Source organism: Urocitellus parryii, chromosome 12, assembly GCF_045843805.1.
Source record: "Urocitellus parryii isolate mUroPar1 chromosome 12, mUroPar1.hap1, whole genome shotgun sequence".
NCBI classification, from domain to species: Eukaryota; Metazoa; Chordata; class Mammalia; order Rodentia; family Sciuridae; genus Urocitellus; species Urocitellus parryii.
The window spans coordinates 50,872,292-50,898,581 of record NC_135542.1 but is presented as its reverse complement, the minus strand read 5'-3'; the positions used below and the strand labels follow the sequence as shown (position 1 = coordinate 50,898,581).

General features: G+C 36.2%; 1 protein-coding gene and 1 non-coding gene across 2 annotated transcripts in view; both read right to left on the bottom strand.

Moving 5' to 3' along the window:
• The window catches only part of Rab10 (RAB10, member RAS oncogene family), an 86,681-nt gene that overhangs the window by 35,541 nt on the left and 24,850 nt on the right, over window positions 1-26,290 (bottom strand). The window lies entirely within an intron of this gene.
• Window positions 17,407-17,511, bottom strand: LOC113175531 (U6 spliceosomal RNA). Its single transcript, XR_003299989.1, has one exon. It is a non-coding gene; the product is annotated as a U6 spliceosomal RNA (small nuclear RNA).

Sequence of the window (26,290 nt, the reverse complement as noted above, 5' to 3'; positions counted from 1 at the left end):
TTTAAGAGAGAGTGATAGAGGGAGAGAGAGAGAATTGTTTAATATTTATTTTTTTTTTAGTTATCGGCAGACACAACATCGTTGTTTGTATGTGGTGCTGAGGATCGAACCCGGGCCACACGCATGCCAGACGAGCGCGCTACCGCTTGAGCCACATCCCCAGCCCTCCATTTATCTTTCAAGCCTTAGTTTCATTCCTATGGACCAAATACAAAAGAAATTTTTCTATTTGAGCCTCGATTGATAGTGAAAATTTAATGCAAAAAAAATCGTATAAAGCATATAAAGAGATGTAAAGGATACCAAGCTTCAGAAGAAAACATGTGCTACAATCTTATCTCCTCCCCTTCTCTTCCTTTATAGTAAAACTCCTTGAAAATTTACTATACATGTTGCCTCTAGGTTTTTCTTTCTCCCATCTCTTGAAGAGTTAGATAAGGGGTTGAAAATATAGCTCAGTGGTAAAGGGCTTGCCTAATATGCACAAAGCCCTAGGTCTGATCCCCCAGCACAAAGTGGGGATGGGGGAAGTGGAGACTAACAGACAAAACTGTTATAAGATTCCAGTGAATACTAGTTTGATCTGTAGTGCTAATATCATTTTTCCATGAAAAGCAGATGGGTGATAGTATGCTCCATTAATAAAAGCTTTAAACATTTAAAGGTTTCACAGCTTTTTTCAGGGACGGAATTTTTTTTCCCCTCCAAATATTTTGGGAATCTGGGAAAGAAGGGGAAAGGAAAATGACTTGAAGGGATTCTGTGGTGGAAAATGTATACCATGAAAAAGGAAGAAATGGTTTTTCTACCCATACCTTCCAAGCCCAAATCACATGGCTCCTACCTATTTCTGAACCTCTTTTACACACACACACCTTAATTGTCAAAGGACCTTTATTTTATGTATTTATTTTTATGTGATGCCGAGAATCGAATCCAGTGCCTCACACACGCCAGGCAAGTGCTCTCTACCACTGGGTCACATCCCCAATCCTTCTGTATCTCATTTTCAATAAATAATTTCTCACCAAGAAATACCTAAAACCGACACTCAAGAAAATAACACTGGCTACTTCTTTTTGGTTCAAGCCAGCCTGGGCAGCTTAGGAAGACCCTGTTTCAAAAAATAAAAAGGTCTATGGATGTAGTTCAGTGGTAAAACACCCTTGGGTTCAAACCCCAGCACCAAAAACAGCAACAACAAACTACCTAGTCCCAGAAAAGACATTCATCTTCCTCCCTTTTATCAGTTTCTCTCCCCTCCTTATTCCTATCCTCTCTCTGTAACTCCTCAACTTCATGGAGTAAAAAAGCTCATTTGTGAGCAAAGTTCCTGCTTCTCAATACTTTGGCCACTGAACAAAAACTTTTTTTTTTTTTTTCTCTCGTCACTCTGTTTCAAATCATTGGCTTTATCAAGCAGCATCAGAACCATACTTTTTGTCAGTTACATTCCTAATAAAACTCTTAAGCTTATTCTGGAGACTACCAGTCTCTCCCCTCTCCCTTTATAGTAGAAATTCTTGAAAATTTAATATACATGTTGCTTTTAGGTTCTTCTCCCATCTCTTGAATAACTATAAACAGGTTTTGTTGCTGTCAGCAATCTCCATGTTCCTAAATCTAAGAGACACTTTCATTGGGGCAGAAGAGTGCCGGGGATTGAATCCAGGGCCAAATGAATGCTGCTTAAGCATGCACTCCACCACTAAGCTACATCCCAAGACACCAATGGTCATTTTTATTGTCGTTTGGTTTTGAGGTACTTGAGGTTGAAAGGAGTCCTTTACCACTGAGCTATAATTCTACCCCCCTCTTTTTTCTCTCTCTCTGTTTTTTTTCTTTTTTTTTTTTTTTTTGGTATGGGGATTGAACTCAGGGGCATTTGACCACTAAGCCACATCCCCAGTCCTATTTTGTATTGAGACAGGGTCTCACTGAGTTGATTAGTGCCTCACTTTTGCTGAGGCTGGCTTTGAACTTGGGATCCTCTTGCCTCAGCCTGCCAAGCTGCTGGGATCACAGGCAGGTACAATGGGGCCAGGCCCTTTATTATCTTTTATTTTGAGAAAGGGTCTAACCAAGTGGCAGAGACTGGCCTTGAACTACAATTTTCTTGCTTCAGTCTTCACAGTAATTGGCACTGTAGTAATTTTTAAGACCTCATCTGAGTCAACATAATTAGCAGTAACTGAAGCTGTTCTTCATTCCTTTTTGAACACTCTTCTGGTTTTCCTACTTTTCACGCCATTCATTCTTCAATATTAACTGCTGATTTCCCTTCATCTCTGATCCCTAAAAATTGGAAATGAATTTCTCTGTCCTATCTTCACTTCCCTAGTCTTCCTGGTAGTGGTTTTCCCTACTTTCATAGAGTTTTTTATTTTTTAATTTTTTACATGTAGATGGATACAACACAATGCCTTTATTTTTATGTGGTGCTAAGGATTGAACCCGGGTCCTGCCTGTGCTAGGCGAGCCCTCTACCTCTGAGCCACAATCCCAGCCCATATAGATTTTAATTCCACATCTCTCAGCCCAGATCTTTCCCCTAAACTCCAAACTCAAGACACTCAAGTACTTACATATCCACATCCCATCTCTCACAAAGACTAAAAGCAAAAATATTTTTTTAAAGGCCCAGAAGGTACTAACACATTCTTCTCTTTTCCCGCTTTCTACACTGTCACTATACTGGCTTCCTTCTTATTGTTCCACACTTTGGGCAGCCTGCCATCTCAGGACCTGCACATACTATTCATGGCGTGGAATATTCTTCTTTTATATTATGGCTCTTTCCCCCTAGTTACAGGATCCTAAATTGCAACATTTCTCCATGTTCTCTGCTTATTGTCCATTAACACTCCCTGTCCCTGCTCTTTAAGTTTTAACATTTCCTCATTTCTTTTCAAGCATCTTCTCTTTTTTTAGTTACAGAGGGACACAATACCTTTATTTATTTATTTTTATGTGGTACTGAGGTTTGAATCCAGTGCCACACACATGCTAGGCAACTGCTCTACCACTGAGCTACAACTCCAGCCCACATTTTCTTATTTATGAAACCAGTCTCTCTTGACAAAGTTTAAGACCTACAAGATTAGGGGTTTTCTTTTTTTCTTTTTAAATCTATTTAAGTCATTCAAATTCCCAGCCCCAGAGCTATGTCTGACATATAACATGTATTCAAAAGAATATCTGTTGAGCCGTGCTCATTGGTGCATATTTATAACCCCAGCAACTCTGGAGCCTGAGGCAAGAGGATCCAGGTCAGCCTGCACAGTTTAGAGGTATCCTGTCTCAAAATTAAAAATACAAATCTTTTCTAATGAAAGTGAAAGGATCCCTGAAAAAAAACAAACATGGAATTTCACCAATAAGTGAAACTCACCATTTGATAAGCGCCCTCATCCACTTTGCTTCCAATCAGTTTTTTAGAGCCTTGGGCCAGAGACTCCAATGAGATACCAAAATACAGAAAAGCAAAAACAAGAAACAGGGTCAATAAAGTATACTATTTCTCATCTTTTCAGAATAAGATGGTATTTTTTAATGGAGGGGGGTGACAAAAAGGAAAAAAAAAAAAAGCTGAACCAGAAAACTCCTAAATATTTTTTTAAATGGCAGAGATATCTTAAGTCAACAGAAAGGTTACAAGGAAAAAATTAGCTCTCGAAGAAAATATGATAAAGTGACAAGGAACAGAATATTTCTGAGATGAAACATATTAGAAGATTAAACCAGGAGGTCTGACATCAAACACAAAAACCGAGAAACAGAAAAAAATGACACAGAAAGTAATCAAAGTTGTTATGCACAAAAACTTAATAAATCCAATCTGTTTTTGAACTAAAAGACCCACTAAGCACCTAGTATAATGAATAAAATAAAGCCTATACCAAGACACATCAGAGTGAAATTTCAGAACACCAAGAAAAGGTATAAAAGCTTTCAGAGAAACAAACTAAGTCATATTAAAGAATCAAGAATGACAACATCATCTTAATATCACCAATAAAATCCAAAGACAAAAAATGCTTTCAATCTATATCCAGTCAGTACCAAATGAAAGGCATTTTCAGAAATTAAAATCTCAAAAATCTTTAGCTACCATGTGTTGAGGCACAGAAAACAATACCCCAAAAGGTGGCACCTTAACATGCTGAGACAGATCAAGTCTCAGAATCTTTCCTGTTTCTCTGCCCACATGCAGGAAAGGGCTCTCTTTGAAGTTACCTGAGGGAACTAAAAGCAGCTCTGCCAAAAGAAATGCAACAGCCTTCAGCCCCTCTTCCCATAGGAATGGCATGGAAAGACTGACAAGGAAAAGGAGAGTAACATCTCTACCCAGACTTCTTATCTATTCTTCTGAGGGTGGTTTCCAAAGTATGACCTGAGAGATTTTATTTGCATAACAAGACAGCCTCTCAATTTCACCCCCACCCCCACCTCACCCCCACACACCCCCACACCCCTATCCCCGCCAGAGAGGTACCTTATGCCAAGCTATTGTCTGTTTTTCCAGGCACGTTCTTTATCCTAAAAAGCATTCACCGTACCTCTAAAATTGCTTATATTCCCCTCCTCCATGTCCTTCCCCCTGTGAAGAAAGTATTTAAACTTAAACCACCTACCCTTGAATCTGTATGCCTTTCTCCTGTTAGTCTACTGTCAGTTTGCTTCAGCAGACTCAAGTACTGAACCTTTGGGGGCAAAGGGCCAACTTTTGTACACATGCATCCTTTCTAAGATACCTACTTAGGAGATTGCTTTTCCAAACCAAGAAAGAGAAAGATCTGAAACATATCAAACAGAGTGATGTATAGAGTAATCTACCCTGGAGAATGATAAGAAGTTAAATTCCAAGCCAGGAGCATGCCTGTAATCCCAGTGACTTGGGGGGCTGGGGCTATAAGCAACTTAGCAAGACCATGTCTCAAAACAAAAGGGCTGTGGATATGGTTCAGCGATAAGCACCTTGGGTTCAATCCCTAGTATGGCGGGGTGGGGGGGTGGGGGGGTTGTTAGTTCCTAGACGTATGTCTCCTGGGACTAGAGGTGGATTGGGGAAGAGGAAATAGTATTAATAGAATTTGTATGAAAAACAGAAGTGTCTGATGATTCTGAGATAAACACAAGATAGGTAAATGTGGGCTGGCGTTGTGGCTCAGTAGTAGAGCGCTTGCCTAGCATGTGAGAAGCACTGGGTTAGATTCTCAGCACCATATATAAACAAATAAATAAATAAAGGTCCATCAATAACCAATAAAACTTTTTTTTTCAAGGCAAATGTAACAGTGAAGAAACTGCAAAATACAGTCAAAACAAATGGTGGTCCAAGAAAGAAAATGTAATTATAGTATACTGCTTGGCTCGGCAATTACCAAAACAACTATCATTACTATTTGAGAAGATGAAGGGAGAGGTGCCAGGAACATTTGCTGGTGTAAAAAAAAACTAAATTCTTATTTTCTATAACAAGAGAAAATTTCCATAAGGGTTTTTTTGTTTTATTTTGTTTTAAGTTATAAGCAAAAAAGTAGGGAATACAGAATTGAATAACAGAAGGAAAAAAAAAAACAGGAAAGGTAATCACAGATGGGCATGGGACAAGGACTCACTGTTGCAGCTGGTGTTGCTGTAGTCACAGCCTTGAAGTACTACCTGACCTCCAAAAATGTTACCTGTTAAACTAATAGAACTAAAAATCAGGCTAACAGAGAAGGAAATATGTTTACAAATTGATTTTCTCCGCTACTTAGATACGTCATGGCCTCAGGTTTCCTCTCCAGAATCATTCCTCCAGTTTTCCTTCTGGAGCCACAAACACAGCTTTTACAGCTCTAACTTTTTAAATAAGTAAACAGCTTTTTTTAACATGCACTTGCCTTACCCCCCACACCTACATATGGAAATTTTTTAGTTAAAGACAAAATAGAAAAGCTTATGATAAAATTTAGGGGGATCAACTGAGTGTGGTCATGCATGACTATAATCCCAGCCACTCATGAAGTGGAGGCAGAAAAACTACACGTTCGAAACCAACCTCAGGCTGGGGACATAGCTCAGTTAATAAAGTACTTCCCTCCCATGCATAAGGCCCTGGGTTCAATTCCTGGTACCTGCCCCCAGCTTCAAAAAAAAAAAAAAAACAAACCTAGCCTCAGCAACTTAGTGAGGCCTTGTCCCAGAAAAAATAAAGAACTGGGGATGTAGCTCAATGGTTAAGCATCTCTGGGTTCAATCCCTAGTTTTAGGAGAAAAAAAAATATAGGGTCAGAGCAAAATTAAAAACTCAGCTGCTCAGAGAAGCCAGGAAAACCTTAAGACTGTGATGGAATAATCAGGTTATTCAGCAACAGTACCATTTGTTAAGTTACTGCAGACAATCACAGGATTTGATCCACCGTGATTTTTTTTTCAAGGTTTTGCTTGTGTAAAAACACACTAGATAAATTCTCACCTTTGACAGATTTCTGGGATTCAAAGCTCAAGATTATTTCAATTACCACAGCCAAATCATTTATCAATTTTCAATTACTCTCTAAACTGTATTAGGCAACATATCTGACTTAATGTTGCACAAGCACCATCCAGTGGCAAGAGGAGTTAACTGCAACCTCTATCCTATAAACAGGTGTTTGAGAAAGTTTGACTCCTGAGTAACACATGAGTAACCTAATAATTAATGCAGGCAAAACAAACCATATGAAATACTCAAGACAACCAAAGGTTAACAATTTATAATGAAATAATTAGTATCTATGATTTTTACCAAGCATGGCCCTCAGTTAATCAACAGTAGCCCTCATATACACATACAGAAGATTAACATTTACTAAATAATTAGTATGCTAAACATTTCTTGAATTTCACATAGTCATAAAACATTCTCCTTTATGACTAATAATACACTGTATGTATATACAATAATTTGATTACTCACTCATCTACTATGGACATTTGGACTGTTTCCCCTTTTTGTCTCCCCCCCCCCCCCCATGGCAATACTGGGATTGAACCTAAAGACACTCTGCCATGGAGTGACATCCCAACACTTTTTACTTTTAGACAGGGTTTCACAAAGTTTCCAAGGAAGGACTTTTGTGATCCTCTTGCATCATGATCTCCACATGACTAGGATTACAAACATGCACACCATACCTGGCAGTGTTTATTTGTTTGTTTTAAATAGTCATACTAGTAGGTATGAAATTATATCAACACAGTTTTCTTTTAATTTCCTGTTTAGATGTTCAGCACTCTTTATGTGTTTATAGACCATATGTATATCGTCTCTAATAAAAGTTTATTCAAATCCTTTATCCATTTCTTAATCAGGTTGTCTTGTTGAATCATTAGATTGTATACTTAAGACACTTGGTACCCCTTATTAGTTATGTTATTTGCAAATATTTTCTTCCATTCTATAGGCTGTCTTTTTACTTTCTTGATAATGTCTTATGAAGCATTATTATTTTGACAAAGTCCAATTAGTTATCCTTCCTTTTGCTATATGCCAAAACTCCAATGATTTTCATTTTTTAAATGCCTGCGGTGGAAGAAGTTCTTGGATATTAACAAATTCCTGACAATAGAACCAAAGCTAAATTTAAATTTTGCCAACTACAACTAAGATATGTAATAGAGGGATAATACAGGCATTTCTAGTACAATATAATATGTTCTAAACAACTTAAAAAAATTTTTTTTAGTTGTAGATGGACACAATACTCTTATTTATATATATGCAGTGCTGATAATCGAACTCAGTGCCTCACACAAGCTAAGCAAGTGCTCTAACACTGGGCCACCACCCCAGCTCTAAACAACTCTTTTGTTCTGTAAAATTCACACATTAAAAATAACAAAGCTGGGGGCCCTCGCCTCACACATTCGAGACCCTGGGTTCCATCCTCAGCATACAAAAATAAACAAGTGAAATAAAGGTGTTGTATCCAACTACAACTAAAAATAAATTTAAAAAAGCTTATGAGAAAAATTAGGGTTGAGGTACACCACTCAAGTAATTTTGTTCAGGACATTAAAAAATACTAGCACTGGGGCTGGGGATATGGCTCAAGTGGTAGAGCGCTCCCCTGGCGTGTGTGCGGCCCAGGTTTGATCCTCAGCACCACATACAAACAAAGATGTTGTGTCCGTCGAAAACTAAAAAATAAATATTAAAAATTCTCTCTCTCTCTCAAAAGAAAATCTAAAACAAAAATACTAGCACTATTAAAAAGTCGTGTTCATTTCTTAATAAAGAAACAATCACAGTAAAGTGTCAAATTTTTTATGCTTAAGAAAAGTGAAGGTTGGGCTGGGGATGTGGCTCAAGCGGTAGCGCGATCGCCTGGCATGCGTGCGGCCCGGGTTCGATCCTCAGCACCACATACTAACAAGATGTTGTGTCCGCCGAGAACTAAAAAATAAATATTTAAAAAAGAAAAAAAAAAGAAAAGTGAAGGTACATTCATGAAAAGGGATATAAGGAAGGTCTGAAACTGCAGGATTATGAAAAGAGGGGTAAAATGTACAAAGATAATATATTTTAGAACTTCACAAGCTTTCTTTGGCCAAACTGCCAAGGGCAAGAGTGAAGAGTGAGGTTAGATTCTGCACACTTCTATATTCCTGTGGAGTACACTGTACTTAGCTGGGTCAGTGTACTTAACATAATGTGCTAAAGGGAAGCACATATGACCCAATAAATGGCTTCTCCATTATTCTGATAATCATTCTCTTATAATAACAAGTGGCTGGAAGCTAATTCACATTAATGTATTTCAGCAGAATATACCACACTTACTATACACATCAAATAGTAGACAAAATTCTTCTGTTGAGGGAACGTACATTGAAGTGAAGGCCCCTCCCCAGAAAATAAAATGTCAATATCAGTGGTGATAAATGCTATAACAGAACTGAAGGGAGAGCTTATTTTATATAAGAAAAATAGGAGGTAAGGAATTTAAGATGTATTGGTATTTGGGAAAAAGTATTCCAGGCAGAGAAAACATCAAGTATAAGAGGCTGAGGCAAACATATGCTTAGCACAGTCAAGACATTCACAAGGGGGCCAGGGATATAGCTCATTAGTAGAGTGATTGCTTACCATGCAAGAAGGCCTAAGGTTAATCTCCACCATGAGGGGTGAAGGAGAACACAAACATGAGGATTTTAAGCAGAGTGATGAATGCATTCTACTCCATGAACCTGATATAGCTTTACTTGAGTCATGTTTCATTCTCTCAGCAATATTTTGTAATTTTTAGAATCTAGGTCTTGCACGTGTTTTGTTAACTTTAGCCCTATTATATTTTCATTTTTTGGATGCAGTTCTAAAGGATTTTCTTTTTGAAGTTTCATTCTATAGTTGCTGAATATAAAAATGTAATTGATTTTTTAATACGACCATGTATCCTGAAACCTTTCTATAGTCACTGATTTATTCTAATTGACCCTTTTAAGCAGAGAGAGAGATTTCTTTAGATTTTCTACATATATAATCACATAGCCTATAAATATACTTTACCCTCCTTTTGAACTTTTGTGACATTCTATTTTTTAAAAATAATTTTACTGAAATATTATTTACTTGCCACAGCTTCAAGTATTTAAAGTATACAATTGAATGGTTTTTAGTATATGTTTTTAAATTGATAGCATACCTTTGCTTATTTTTATGTGGTACTAAAGATAGAACCCAGTGCCTCACACATACTAGGCAAGTGCTCTGCCACTGAGCCACAACTCCAGTCCTTGTGACATTTCTTTCTTATTTACTAGCTACAACCCCTAATGTTATTTTCTGTTTGATCTTAGTGTTAATCTGGAAGTTTTACAACTACCATATTGACTATACAACATTTAGCAGGCTAGAAAATGTCCTTTGGTTTCTAGTTTCTCCAATTATCACGAGTTGTATTTATGTTTTTTACTATACCTACCAAGATTATCATCTGATTTTTCTTCCTTATTTCTTTAAAATAGTCAATTACATTGATGTTAAATGTGGAATTAACCTTGCACCTGGTCATGATATATATTATTTTTTAAATAAGTTCCTGGATATAATTTGAAGTTATTTAGTCAAGGATTCTTACGTACATTTTCATATCTCTATGTTCTCTAGGGATGTCACACCTTTGTCTGATTATAGTATCCAAAATAAGACTGGTCCCATAAAAAGACTTGCAGAGTACCCTTCTGTATTTACTGAAAGTGTTTAAGATTGGTATTATTTCTTCCTTAAACATTTTTTAGAATTCACCAGTGAGGCCACCTGGACCTTAAAATTTCCTTCACAAAGGTTTCTAATTGACTCAATTTACATAATGTATGTCTACTTATTATTACTAAAAGAGAAAAGTTGAAATATCCAACTATATAATTATGGACTATTTCTCCTTCCAGTTCTGTCAGTTTCTGGTTTAAGTTTTTGAAATTCTGTTACTAGACATGTAAATATGACAAATTGATTATTCGTTTTGAAAAGACCCTCTTTATTTCTGGAAACATATACCTTGTTCTGAAACCTACTTTGTTTAATATATTTTAGGTTTTTGTTTTATGATGCTGGGGATTGAACCTAGAGCCTTATACACATGCTCTACCAATGAATTATACCTCCACATGATCTAACATTAATATAACCAACCACCCTCATTTATTTATCAGTACCTTTAGATATACCTAATTTGCATTAGTAGTTGCTTGAAAGTTTATGACATATATCTTTAACTAGCTGTCCACCATCAAGTGGTATTATACTAATTCTTGCATAACGTAAGAAAAAATCATAAGAGTATACATCCATTTTCTTCCTCTAGTTATCAACCTATTTTTCTCCTACAGGTAATACATCTATATTTTACTGCTAAATGCTATAAATCCTATCAAACACTAATTTTTATTTCGTTAGTTTTAAACAATCATTTTTAAACAAACTAAAAACTGGGGGAAAAGTATATAGTTCCCCATATAGTCACCCACTTTCAATCCTCTTTATTCCTTTGTGTAGGTCTGTTTCCATCTGAAAGAATTTTCTACAGGCTGAAAAACTTCCTTTAACATTTATCAAGAACACAGATTAAAAAAAAAAAAACTTACCTCAGCATTTGTTTTGTCTAGAAAATGTATTTATTTATTTAGGTAAGACATTTTAGGATTTTTTTTTTCCCTTTCAGAAGATAAAATGTTGTTCCATTGTCTTCTCGCCTGCATTGTTTTTTTCTTTTTCTTTCTTTTTTTTTTTTTTTGGTGGGGGGTGCTGGGGATTGAACTCAGGGCCTTGTGCATGCGACACAAGCATTCTACCAAATGGGCTATGTCCCCAGCACACACCCCTTTTTAATATATATATTATATATATATATATATAATATAATATATATATATATATATAGTTTGTTGCTTTGTTTTTGTTGTAGATGGACACACCACCTTTATTTTATTTACTTATTTTTATGATAAACTGAGGATTGAACCCAGTGCCTCATATGTGCTAGGCAAATACTCTACCACTGAACTACAACCCAGCCCTCTTTTATTCTTTCTGAGAATAGATTAAAGACAGTTTCTTTTTTGCAGTACTTTTACAGAAAAGTTATAAAAACAGAACAGAGTTCAGATACACCTTTTGTTCAACTTCTAATGTTAACTCATAAACAGAAAAATAACATTGGTTCAGTGCAACTAAAAATCACATTAATTCATAATTCACCAGCTTTCCCATCCCCGCCCCCATCCAATTTAGGTTCCCACTGTGCTTTTAGTTATCAAATCTCCCGAGTCTCCTCCAATTTAAATCTAAGATGGTCCCTTATTCTTTCCTTGTATAACCTTGATACATATGAAGAATACTGGTCCAAGGACTGGGGTTGTGGCTCAGAGGTAGAGGGCTTACTTAGCATGCATGGGGCACTGGGTTTGATCTTCAGCACCACATAAATGTAAAATAAAGATATTGAGTCCACCTATAACTAAAAAATAACATTTTTTAAAAAGAAGAATACTGGTCCAGCATTTTGTTTTAATTTTCCTCAGTTTGGGTTCTATCTGATGCTTTCTCATAATCAGATTAAGCTTTTGATGCAGTGTGTCAGAGGGGCTCCTCACAAATGTTATGCTTTGCCTTTCTCAGTGCACTAGATATTGCCTGCAAAAGTTATCAGTATACTATATTTCTCATTCATTTTACATTAATAATTAAAATTCTTTTGAGATTGTCCCTTATAAAGCAAAATGCAAGCCAGGCAATCCATTCAGTGGCTCAGGAGGTCTCACTTCACTAAGTTGCTTAGCGCCTTGCTGTTGCTGAGGCTGGCTTTGAACCACTCTCCTGCCTCAGCCTCCCGAGCCTCGTGTGCCACCATGCCCAGCTGACACTAATCTCTTTGCTTTTAGATGTAGATGGACACAATATCTTTATTTTACTTGTTTGTTTTTATGTGGTCCTGAGGATCAAACCCAGTGCCTCACCTGCTAGGCAAGTGCTCTACCACTGAGCAACAATCCAAGTCCCTATCACTAATCTTTTTTTTTAATATTTATTTTTTAATTGTAGGTGGGCACAATATTTTATTCCTATGTGGTGCTTAGGATCGAACCCAGTGCCTCACGAATACTAAGCAAGCACTCTACCTCTGAGCTACAACCCCAGCCCCCATCACTAATCTTATGTTCTGTAATATTAGATGTAATGATCTGCTATTAAGCCTGCTGGCTAAAAAATTCGCTTCAGATTCTCTATTTTTCATTTCCAAAAGTTCTGCTGGGTTTTCGTTTTTATTTATTGACTTTTTAAATCTTACTTGGTCTCCCCTGATTACATTTTCCTTTCAATACTTCAATGCTTTCCTGTCTTTTAAATACATCATCTGTGAGTATTCCAACTTTGTACTTATTTTTCATGGTTGTTTTTGTTGTTCTGGTTCTCTGCACTTCTACTGTCAATTTCTGCAAACAAGCTGCTAGGATTTTGTTAGAAATCAAACTGTAAGTCAATTTGAGTAGTACTGCCATCTCGACAATATTGTTTTCAGATCCATGAACACAGGGTATCTATTTACTTAGATATTTTAAAATTTCTTTCAACAATCTTTAAATTTTTATGATGCAAGTCATATTTCTTTTGTAAAATATATTCTTAAGTATGGATTTTTTTGATATTACTGTAAATGAAACTGTTACATAATTAAACAATTTCTTGCTAGTGTACAGAATCACAATTGACATATGAATATTGTTTTTATAATCCATGTACAAATTTTTAAAAATCAAACTATTCTAAAATATTTTTCTAAATGTTACACATTGTGTTGTATTAAAATTATACCACAAATTACAAGAAAAGTCAATTCTAATAAAAAATTACATGCCTGTAATCCCAGCCTCTTGGGAGGCTGAGACAGGAGGATCACAAGTTCAAAGCCAGCCTCAGCAACAGCAAGGCGCTAAGCAACTGAGACCCTGTCTCTAAACAAAATATAAAATAGGGATGGGGATGCGACTCAGTGGTTGAGTGCCCCTGGGTTCAATACCAGTACCAAAAAAAAAAAAAAAAAAAAAAAAAATCATCCCAGTAGAAGAAAAGAAGCTGATATTACATATTAATATAAAGACTTAGCCAGGTACACTGGCACACACCTATAATCCCTGCTATTCTAGAGAATGAGGCAAAAGGATCAGGGGCGGAGGGGAAAGCTGGGGATGTACATAAGAGAGAACATTCCTGAGTTCAATCCCCAATATAAAAGTGTCTCCCTACCCAGTCTTCATACCCTAGAACTGCTAAATTCAGATATAGCTAGAATCAAGAAAAGTTTTGGACTAGGGATGTAGTTCAGTAGTTGAGCACTTGCCTAGCATTGTGAAGACCTGGGTTTGGCCTCCAGAATGGGGATGAGGAAATTACTCGTTATACACTATTTTTTAATATACTAACAATGAACACATGGATGCTGAAATTAAAAATGCAATACCATTTACATAACTCTAAAAATGAGGTACAGTAATTAGATGTGAATCTATCAAAACATGTATAGGACTTACATGTTCATATTATACAATGCTAATGAAATATATCAAGCTGGTAGGTATACCACGATAATGGATTAGTAGATTCAATAAAGATGCTAATGTTCCTCAAATTGATATACAAGTTTATTATATAAAAATTCCTATAAGAAAATATAAATTATTCTAAAATTTACAAATAAAAGCAAAGAAGCTAGAAGAGCTAAACAGTTTTGAAAGTAATCAAGACTACTCAATTACCCAGCTATAGAAACCAAGACTGTGATGGGAATGAATGCATATGTAAATGTAATTTTAATGTAATTTTAATAAAGTTGCTAAGATTTTCAGAAGTAATAGAGTCATAGAAGACAACTGGGAAATGATTTGGGAAATCTGATTAATTCCACAGTATCAGTTAATAGACAATAATGGAAAAAGCAAGAGAAGCAACATTATAAGAACAGAAAATTAACATGTTTTAGATACAAAAGATGTAATGCCTTTCTCCCCATGCCAGAATAAGAAATTTTCCTATCTGAAAATTTAAATCTCCTTTATACCTATATTTTTAACAAACAAATAGCATTTTAAATATTTGGCATTTGCTATCTACCCAATTTGAAACAAGTGGAAAAAGTAACCAATTAACAACTATTTCACAAGAATTTTGAAACCCCAAAGCTCTGAAAAAGTAAAACACATCACACTTACTATGTCTGAATTACCCTGAATTCAAAATTAGCGTAATAGAAACCAATGCAGCTTTACTTCACAAAAGTCTTAAGACCTCCAGTTTCTTATGTTTCCGGTGGTAGTTTTAAATTTGGCATGCATAGTTAATTCCTTGAATTACTCATGAATTTTCTCCATTTCCACTGAACCATAAGATACTATGCCACTCTTTCTCCGTAAGTTGCTGAGGTCTGAAGCGGCTTCAAAACTTGCAAACCTCCTGGGGCTGGGGCTGGAGCTCAGTGGTAAAGCGCTTGCTTTGAATATGTGAGACACTGGGTTTGGTCCTCAGCACCACATAAAAATAAAGATCCTGTGTTCATCTACAACTAAAAAGTATTTAAAAAAAAAAAAACAAAAAACTGCTTGCAATTCTGTTCCAGCCTCCTGATTAGCTGATTTTATGTGTGCACAGCATCCAACTAAAAAAGAGAAACATTTTAGTGTAAAAGAACTGATGAAGCAGATTCTGTTGTAAAACAACACTGTGCTGACTTTTGCTGTTATTTTCACTATGCAAAACCTGAACAGTTGCGGGTATGCTCAAGAGTTGGTACATGTACACAAAAAAGCCATGGACTCAATAACCAGGACCCTCAAAAAGGAAAAAAATAAAAATAAAAACTTTGAGAACAGCTTCAAGAACCAAGCATTTTCCAGAACATGGCAGTATTTTAAGTCCTTATTTGGTAGCTCAGCATCAAGAGTAAACCTTGATGCAGGTGCATGCCTGTAATCCCAGCGGCTCAGGAGGCTGAGGCAAGATGATCACCAGTTCAAAGCCAGTCTTAACAAATGCTAGGCACTAAGTAACTCAGTGAGATCCTGTCTCTACATAAAATACAAAACAGGGCTGGAGATGTGACTCAGTGGCTGAGTGCCCTCAAGTTTAATCCCTGGTACCCCCTCACCAAAAAAAAAAAAAAAAAAAAGAGTAACCCTGCTTTAAGTAACTATTATCTCGATTCTTTGACAAAGCTACTCCAATTAGATTTTTTAAAAATGCTTTTAGGGGCTGGGGATGTGGCTCAAGCGGTAGCGCGCTCGCCTGGCATGCGTGTGGCCCGGGTTCGATCCTCAGCACCACATACAAACTAGGATGTTGTGTCCACCGAGAACTAAAAAAAAAATTAAATGCTTTTAGTTGTAGATGGACACAATACCTTTATTTTATTCATTTACATGTGGTGCAGAGGATTGAACCCAGTGCTTCATATGTGCTAGGCAAGCGCTCTACCATTGAGCTACAACCCTTGTCCTACTCCAATTAAATGTTGATGATCCGTTATGTTCTCACTACACATCAGTTTGTTCTAACTACACGTCAACAAGCAAATACTACAAGTATAATGTTGATAGTAAATTCATGTTAGAATTAGGTAACATAAAGCTTAGTGATTTAGAAGATACAGGCAAACTTAAGCTTTGACTTTGCCACATGTGGCATTAGGTGAAATTTTAACCTCTCCATGCCTCTGTTTCCCCTACCTACAGTGAGTATTATACCTTTACCTTCAAGTTGTAAAACTAAATCATGTGTAGAAAGCCTAAGATAGGGGCTGGGGATGTGGCTCAAGCGGTAGCACGCTCACCTGGCATGCGTGCGACCCGGGTTCGATCCTCAGCACCACATACAAACAAAGATGTTGTGTCCGCTGAAAACTAAAATAAATAAATAAATAAATAAAAAGCAAGAAAGCCTAAGATAGTGTTTGGTATATTACAAGCCCTCAATTAAGTTATTTGAGCTTTGGAACTAAACTAAAATTCTCTTGGTTATAGGTGCTACCCAGTTAGCTACTCAATTTCAGCCTTCTCCCAGACCTATCCTTTACCATTAGTGATTCCTAGGTAGCAACAAGATTCTCGGGTCTCCATGTTTGTCCTCAATTTACTCAGAACTTGCTTATCTTTTTAACACTTTGCTTGCCTTCACCCCTCCGCATTTTAAGGACATTCAGAACTTTTCACATTTTTCTACATCATTAAAAAATGAGGCTGTGGGGGCTGCAGTTGTGGCTCAGTAGTAGAGCACTTGCCTAGCATGTGTGAGGCACCGGGTTCAATTCTCAGCACCGCATATAAATGAATAAAGAAAATAAAAGGGTCCACCAACAACTAAAAAATATTTTTTAAAAAGGCGGGGGCTGGGATTGTGGCTCAGCGGTAGAGTGCTCACCTAGCACGGGCAGGACCCAGGTTCAATCCTCAGCACCACATAAAAAAAAATAAATAAAGACATTAAAAAAATAATGAGGCTGTGGTGTAGTGGCTCTGAAGTGGCAGAGCACTTGCCTAGCATTCACGAGGCCCTTGTTTAGATCCCAGCACTGCAAAAATAAAAAAAAAATAAAAAAAAAAAATCTGAGTTCAGGTTCTATCTCTAAAGGCCACTAAATCTTCATAATCCATAACTTGATAACTGTTTCAGCTTTATTAAGTGTTTAATGCTTACTTCCCAGATGTCATGACAATTTGTTATTATCACTATACTTCTGTATCAAACTAATACCTTGTATTATTATTTTATTTATAAAATTTACAGCCATTTTAAATTTCTGCTTCTTTACTTGACTTCCCCCAAACTTTTACCTCTTCCTCCTCCTTTCTAGCTTTTTAGCTCAGATTTTGTTTTCTCCTGTTATAATGCTTAATATGGAATGCTTCCATGAATTTGTGTGTCATCCTTATACAGGGGCCATGCTAATCTCTGTATCATTCCAATTTTAGCATATGAGCTGTCAAAGCAAGCACCCCCTTTACAAAACTTTTTAAACCTTTCAAGCAACCTATTCTTAAGCTTGTCAAAGAGACAAACATCTGCTTTCAATAAGTAAAGCCTATTCTTATCCATTCAGAACACCAATAAGAACACAAAATCATTTCATTGCAACACAGTGAAAGAGAGTAAATAAGAAGGATTTTCAAGTGGCATCAGACAATAAATGACTTTTCTCCCTCTACTTTTGGCACTAAAGAATTTGGAGGATAATGGTTTACTAAAGAAATATCAAATGTGGGGGAAAGGAGACAGAAAAGGTACTAGCAAAAACTGAACGATTTTCTCTAATTCCTTACCAATATTTGACCTTCAATTGATACCGTTTTACTGTCTTTATCCTTCAGCTTTCCAGGACCTGTGTTCTCATACAACTACATCTAGAAGCTCCAAAATTTAGAGCCAGCCCTGCCTCTCGAAGAGTTGCAAATTAATATTAGTGTATACTCACTCCCATTATACATGGGAAATGAATCTCTTTTTCCCAACTTCCTTTTTCTTTTATTTGTTCTTTTTAGATACACATGACGGTAGAATGTATTTTTACAAATTATATATACATGGAATATAACTTCCCATTCTTGTGGATGTATATGATGCGGAGTTACACTGGTTGTGTATTCATTCATACATGAACATAGGAAAGTTATATCAGATTCATTCTATCTTTCCTATTCCCATCTCCCCTCCCTTCCCTTCATTCCCCTTTGTCTAATCCAATGAACTTCTGTTCTGCCCCCAACCCCCGCCTTTACTGTGTGTATATCAGAGAGAATACTGGACCTTTGGTTTGTTGGAACTGGCTTATTTCACTTAGCATGATAGTCTCCAGTTAACATCCATATACTGGCAAATGCCATAATTTCATTCTTCTTTATGGCTGAGTAATATTTCATTGTTTATATTGCCCACATTTTCTTTATCCATTCATCTGTTGAAGCGTACTCCACAGCTTAGCTATTGTGAACTAAGCTGCTATAAACATCAATGTGTCTGTGTCACTATAGTATGTTGATTTTAACTTCTTTGGGTATATGCTAAGAAATGGGATAACTGAATGAGATGATGGTTCCATTTCAAGTTTTCAAGGAAAGATTCCAAGGAATCTCCATACTGCTTTCCAGAGTGCTTACACCAATTTGCAATCCCATAAGCAATATATGAGTGTAGTTTTTCCCAACTTCTTATCTCTCCCAGAGGTCCCCGGCTTTTGTTACTGTTTTATTAATGAACTTTATATAGTGCATATTGTACATTAGATATGTTCCCAAGATTTTACAAACATTAACTCACTTCATCCTCATAGTACTCCTTAAGAGTTCTATGGATGACACTAAGGCACAAGGCTAAGCAAATAAATAGAAGCTCTTTTATGGATGAGACTAAGTCCTTTGGTTAATAACTTACCTGGGATACACAGCTAATAAGTAACAGGACTTGCATTTTAACTCCATAAGCTGACTCCAAAGCCCATGTTCATAGTTGCAAATGCTGCTTCTCCCTTCTTTTAATATTAAAACAAGTCTGTAGCTTATAGAATGCTCATAAAACAATTTAGAGAAAAGTTTTCCTTTCTTTACAAGACAAATCCTAAATTGTTTTATAGAAGATAAAATGAGAAAGTCAAAAAGATTTAAAGGAAAGAGCTGGAAGTAGGTGAGTTGGCACACTCCTGTAATCCCGGTTATAAGAGACTGAAGCAAGAATCACAAATTTGAGGCTAGCCTGTCTCAATTTTTTTTTTTTTTAAAGGTAGGGAGGCTATGGATGTAACTCAGTGATACAGCATTTGCCTAGCATAGCATGTGTGAGGCACTGTGTTCAATCCATAGTACCACATACATTAAAAGATAGATGGGTAGACAGGAAGATAGGAAGGAAAGAAAAGGGGTTGGAGAGTCATGAGGATCCAATCTATCATTACCAGTGCTACCACACCCTTTCACTTTACTAGTCCTTCTAAAACGCCCAAGTTAAAAAACATCATTTCTGGGTGGCTCAAGCGGTAGCGCGCTCGCCTGGCATGCGTGCAGCCCGGGTTCGATCCTCAGCACCACATACAAAGATGTTGTGTCCGCCAAAAACTGAAAGATAAATATTGAAATTCTCTCTCTCTCTCTCTAAAAAAAAAAAACACAAATAAATAAATAAAATTAAAAAAAAAAACATCATTTCTGAAGTCAACTTTTCTTCCAAATCTCTTAAAGGAAAGAAAGGCTCTCTTCCCTCATCCCAAAGACCTTACTGCTGGTACACATCACTTCTCCATACACAAAATTTATAAACCATCTCTTAAATTGTGATGATACAGCAACTACATTAGCCTATTGAGAGGAAAGAAAAATTACTATTAACAAACATAGTTTTATTTCTCTAATCCAAGGTTCTGTCTAGCATTTACACTACCAAAAGGTTGCTACAGAGCTAGGTACAATGGCACACTCCTGTAATCCCAGCAACCTGGAAGACTGAAGTAGGAGGGTCACAAGTTCAAGACCAGACTAGGCAATTTAGGGAGATTATTATCTCAAAAAAATATATTTTTTTAAAGTGGTAGAGTGCCCCTGGGTTCAATCCCCATTACCGTGTGTGTGTGTGTGTGTGTGTGTGTGTGTGTGTAAAATCACTACAGAATAGAATAAAAAAATAATACATTCCAATTTATATCCTCTGAGATTGGTTTTTAAAACTAATGGTTCAGTCACTACACCCGTAATCTCTTTATCCCATAACTTTCACCACAAACCTGCTGTCTCTTTTCTACTCTTTGTGCTAACAGGATGATGATGAAAGACAAATCTGACAAGTCCAGGCCCTTTTCCAACTCATTGATTTATATCAACTTCCCTCCAGTAATCTTACTTTACAAACCTAGAATAGGGAATTGTTTTTCCACATGATAGGGGTCTTAAACAGCTTTTAAAAACAAAACTATTTATATAAAAAAATTTAAAGTTAGCTTGATTCCTAATAAAACAGAATTATAACAATATTTTAGTCAGGTCGACAAAAAAACTGACAAAAACATCCACTTTCCAACGAGTTCTTTCTTAATGCTAAATAATAAAAAGAATTAGGATTTTAACCTAAATGTTTTAGCTATGATAAAATAAATGTTTTTATAAGTATTAATTTATTCTCAACTTTTATTTTCCATTAATTTGCTAGAAAAATTTATTTACTATTTCAATGCATTCCCTTTCAGTGACTTTTTTTGGTACCATCATTTCATATATTACCTTTTCATTTTGTGTTGGTCTTTCCTGTTGGATTATAAACTGAGTTAATAGGTACCAGTGTCTGTCTATTTGTCACCTTCTCCTAAAAGTATACATAACCATGAACAAAATGATTTTAAGCCTGTCATTAAGTTTTCCATCTTATACTTTAAAAGTTTACTTCTTGCTTTCAATTTCACAATCATTTGCTTTCATAATTTGTCTACATAATTTGGTAAGAGATGAGCAAATTTAAAGTTCTAAATCATCTCTGATTTGCCTTCCATTCCACCATTCATGATCTAGCCAGTCCTCAAATCTTCATTCAAAATAAACCATATAACAAGTCTTCTCCACTGCATGCCATCATTTCATGCTCAGATTACCAATGACCTCCAAAGCAGTCTTCCTGATACTTCTCCTTCTGTTTCATCCTGCATCCTCTCACCATGCTGAACATCCTAATAGTGTATAATGTATAATCTTGTTTAAACTTCTACTAAACAAGGCCCAAATTTCTTTGCCAGTTCTTCACAGCACTCTCCTCATCTGCATATTCAACCTGACTTCTCAGTACTCTCAGAGTATAGTATTCTATCAATTTCCCCACTGAAAATTCAGCTTCGTGGCGCACACCTATAATCCCAGCAAATTGGGAGGATGAGGCAGGAGAATCACAAGTTCAAAGCCAGCCTCAGCAACTTAATGAGGATCTAAGTAACTTAGTGAGACCATCTCAAAATAAATAAGGGCTGGAGAGATGGCTCAGTGGTTAAGTGCCCACAAGGTTTGAAATCAAATTGGCAACTTAGTGAGGCCCTTAGAAACACAGCAAGACCATGTCTCAAAATAAAAAATAAAAAGGGCTAGGAATGTGACTCTGTGGTTAAGTGCCTCTGGGTTCAATCCCTGGTACCAAAACTAAATAAAAATAAACAACTTATTGCTAAATCGAACCTAGAATGCTTTCTGTTTTTCTAAAAGGATACTAACAATACAATCAATCTTCTTCTCTCAGGCTTATCTCGTGACTAAACCATGTCATCAAACCTATTATTTAGAAACAAAATATGTATATACCATTGATTTTCAAACCTTTTGTTTTGTTCATGTACTCTCAAAATTATTGAGGATCCCAATAAGCTTTTGTTTGTGTGGGTTATGTCAATTTATGTTTTACCATATTAGAAATTACAACAAGAAAAAAATTAAGTATTTGTTAACATACTTAAAAATAGTAAATTCAAGGGCTGGGGTTGTAGCTCAGCAGTAGATTAGTAAGTAGATTGCTTGCCTAGCACGGGCGGGGTGCTAGGTTCAATCCTCAGCACCACAGAAAAATAAAATAATGGTATTGTGTCCAACTACAACTAAGACAAAATATTTTTTAAAAAAAGTAAATTTAAGGATGAACATGGTAGTACATACCTGTAATCCCTGCTATTTGGGAGGCTGATACAGGACTGCCAAATTCAAGGCTGGCCTCAGCAAGACCCTGTTTCAAAAATAAAAGGGCTGGCAGGGCTAAGGTTATAGCTCAGTGATGAGTTCAATCCTCAGCATCACATAAACATAAATAAATAAGTAAAATAAAGGTATGGGGGGGGCGCTAGGAATGTTCCTCAGTGGTATAATGCTTACCTAATGTGTGTGAAGCTCTGGGTTTGATCTCCAGTACTTCAAATAAGAAAGAAAATAAATACAGAAATCTGCATGTTAACATAAAGATTTTATTTAAAAAACCCATGTATTTTCCAAAACAGAAATAAACTTAGAAGAGTAGCATGATTTCTTAGTTTTGCAAGTTTAATGTTTAGCTTAATAGATGAAACTTGGCTTATATACCCTTTTGCTTTCAGTTCACTGCAATATGCTCTTTTGGCTGAAACACAAAGAATATAGTGTTAATGAAGAAAATCTACTTGCATACAGGTATGTAGCTGGAAAAGTGAGGACTATTTTAAGAGTATTTGAATAATACTAAATATTAATTGATACTTCAAATTCAGTGACTACTTCTTAAAGATTAGATCAATATGAAACCTAAAACCCTATCAATGAACTTTTCACTATTTATTCTATTAATACTCATCAATTATTTGCATCATGAATGGATCTTATTATAGACATGTATTTTTTTTTTAAGAGAGAGTGAGAGAGGAGAGAGAGAGAATTTTTAATATTCATTTTTTAGTTCTCGGTGGACACAACATCTTTGTTGGTATGTGGTGCTGAGGATCGAACCCGGGCCGCACGCATGCCAGGCGAGCGCGCTACCGCTTGAGCCACATCCCCAGCCCTAGACATGTATTTTTATTTTATTTTATTTTTTTGGTGGTACTGGATTTGAGCCCAGGAGCACTTTACCACTGAGCTACATTCTTTTATTTCTATCACCTTTTACTTTTTGAGAGAGAGTCTAAGTTACTGAGAGTCTGGCTAAATTGTTTAGGCTGGTCTCAAACTTTTTTTTAGTGTTTTTTTTTTAATTGCACATAGATAATTTTATGTGGTGCTGAGGATGGAACCCAATGCTTTGTGCATGCCAGGAAAGCACTCACCACTGAGCTACAACCCCTTACCTCAAAACTTTTGATCCTCCTGCCTCAGTCTCCCAAGCTGCTGGAATTACAGGCATGTCCCACTGTGCTTGGCCTATGCAGGATTTTATAACATCGGGTATCGGTCCTCGTGTATCGGTCAGCTGGAATTACTGGTTCACTGAGTTACATGGTTCTTCCAAGTGTTGACACACTTCGTTATACAACATGAAAAGAGTTGTATTTTTTAATCACCATGAACCTCATCAGGAAAAACTTTTAAGTACTGGAAAGCTGTCACGTTTATGGAGGCAGACATAGGTTTGCCAAAATTCTAATTTTAAAAGCCATGAATTTTATCACTGGCAACAAACACTATCACTTCATTCATTTGAAAAAGTACATGCCAAGTATTTAAGTATGAATAATCATAGTTTGCCAGTTGTTCTTTCAAGAATAAATGGTGTTCCATGAAAAATGAGGCCAAATCAAATAATTTCACAAGTGCTTTTCCTTGAGACAACCATTACTGTCTCATAATGAGGAAGATATATTTCATATCTACTTCTTATTTTGTCATGAAACAAAAGACATATAATGTGCTCAAGAGTCAGAATTTAATAAAAATTAATTCTGCTTCAGGGAGAACATTTTCTCTAATTTGCAGTGATAGGGATTGAACCCAGGGCCTTGATTATGCTAGGTAAGTACTCTATCACCGAAAACCAAATCCCTTCAATCAAGGACACTCTTGAATAAAATTAGTTTTTTCCTGTGAATTCATGATGGCGAATATTACCCACTAGTCCAGCTTAGTGCCATTATCTTGATTCATGCTAACACCAGCAATCTACAAACTACTTCTTCTGCACCCTGTTCAAGTGCCAACACATGGTGAAAAAAAGCAAATAATATCTTGGATTATGAAACGTTTTGGCCTCCTGATCAAAAAGAGCCTCAGGTGGGAACCTGTGAGGATCCATCTATAAAAAAAAACCACCAAGACATGAGAGCGGGAAAGATGATAGAATGAGATGAACATCATCACCCTAGATACAGGTATGACTGCACATATGATTTGACACTTCAACATGTACAATCAGAGAAATGAAGTTGTGCTGCAATTGTGTACAATGAATCAAAATGCATTCTGCTGTTAGGTACATCTAATTAAAATAAATTAATAAATAAAAAAAACCACCATGATACACTAACGTTTGAGAATTCACATGTCATACTAATTTTAAAAGCATGAATTTACACTGGATGTTTTCATTATGAATTTAATTTGATCCTTACAATAATCTTAAAAACATTTCTTAAACAGAAGAAAGCACAGAGTAAACCCAATGTTTCTAATCCCAAAGATTTCCATCATTATATTTAAGACCTGATTGATATATCTGTCATGTTACCAAGGATAGGTCACTAAACTCCACTTCCTTACCTGAAAATAATGACAATTATCTACTTTGCTCTCTTTACCACACTGTACAAAATCTATAAGGAGGAAAGGAGAAGTACTCTAAATTTTTCCTAAATGTTATTAAGTATTCTGAAATGAAAATCAATTGAAGTAGAAGAAATAATCCTTGGGGTTCAAAACAACAGTCACTTAAGTGATTATGACGTTTTACATACATCTGTTTAAAACAGGTGAAAAACATATAAAACCAGATTTAATATTATTTTACTCAACATACAATTTATTATTTTCCCACTGTTTCCTATTCACTCTTAAGTCTATCATCCTTTAACAAGCTCTGATTTCTTTTTTTTTTTCCTTTTCTTTTTGCTGCTATGGATTGTGAGGCAAGCACTCTACCATCTGAGCTATATCCCAAGCTACAAGGTCTAATTTCCGAATTTAAAAAATCAAGTCCTCTACTCTGAAAAATCCAGGAAGTCAATTGTAAGAATGGGAAACTTGAGGCCGAGAAGGCCAAATCCTACGATAAAGCCAAGGATGCATACCTTCAACTTCAGGAGCACTGGCAATATATATGCAGCTTGTACATTCATTATAGTTCAAAGTAATACACAAAGTAAAGATAAATCTAAACCTGATAAACAACTACCCTCATAGACTATTATCATCAAAAATATCTAAGCAGTCCAAGTTTTTTAAATATCGTGCTATTATCCTCTAGATAGTTCTCAAAAACAATTATAAAAAAAAAAATCTGTAAGCCCTGAAGATCACCATGAACACCACTACCCATCATTATTCCTGGGACAGTTAAAAAAAAAAAAAATTCTAACTACAGAGACAGAGATGCAGTTGTACTGATGCAATAGTCAGGGACCTACTACTGTCAATGAGAACACTAGTCTCAACCACGGCTCTATTGCAGAAATTAAAACCAATCAACTTTTTAGGCATAAAGATTCCAAAGCATCTCAATGCTGTTTAGTGGACAAAGAGGCTGTATTATTAGGCACTAAGTAGGATCATGGCTCAGGAGGCTGAGGCAAGAGGATCATGAGTTCAAAGATAGCCTCAGCAAAAGTGAGGCACTAATATAGAACTCAGCGAGACCCTGTCTCTAAATAAAATACTAAACAGGGCTAGGGATGTGGGTCAGTGGTCAAGTGCCCCCGAGTTCAATCCCTGGTACCAACCCCCTCCCCCCAAAAAGAAAGTAGGATCAACTGAAAATTTTAAAACACATGAGCCAGGCCCTGGATTCAATCCCTAACATCACACACACACACACACACACACACACACACACAAAAAAAAAAAAGAGACAGACAGACAGACAGATGGTCTTGCTGTGTTCAAGCTGGCCTGAAACTGCTGGATTCAAGCCATTCTCCTCCATCAGCCTCCTCAGTAGTTGGGACCATAGGTGTGCACTACCATGCCTGACCACAAAGTTTTAAATTCAAACTGGCAATAAAATCCAAGAAAGTGCATCAGTAGTTCCTGATATATAGTATGTTCTCTCTTCTGAATAAGGAATCTGCTTAAAATAATACACTATGAAAAACTT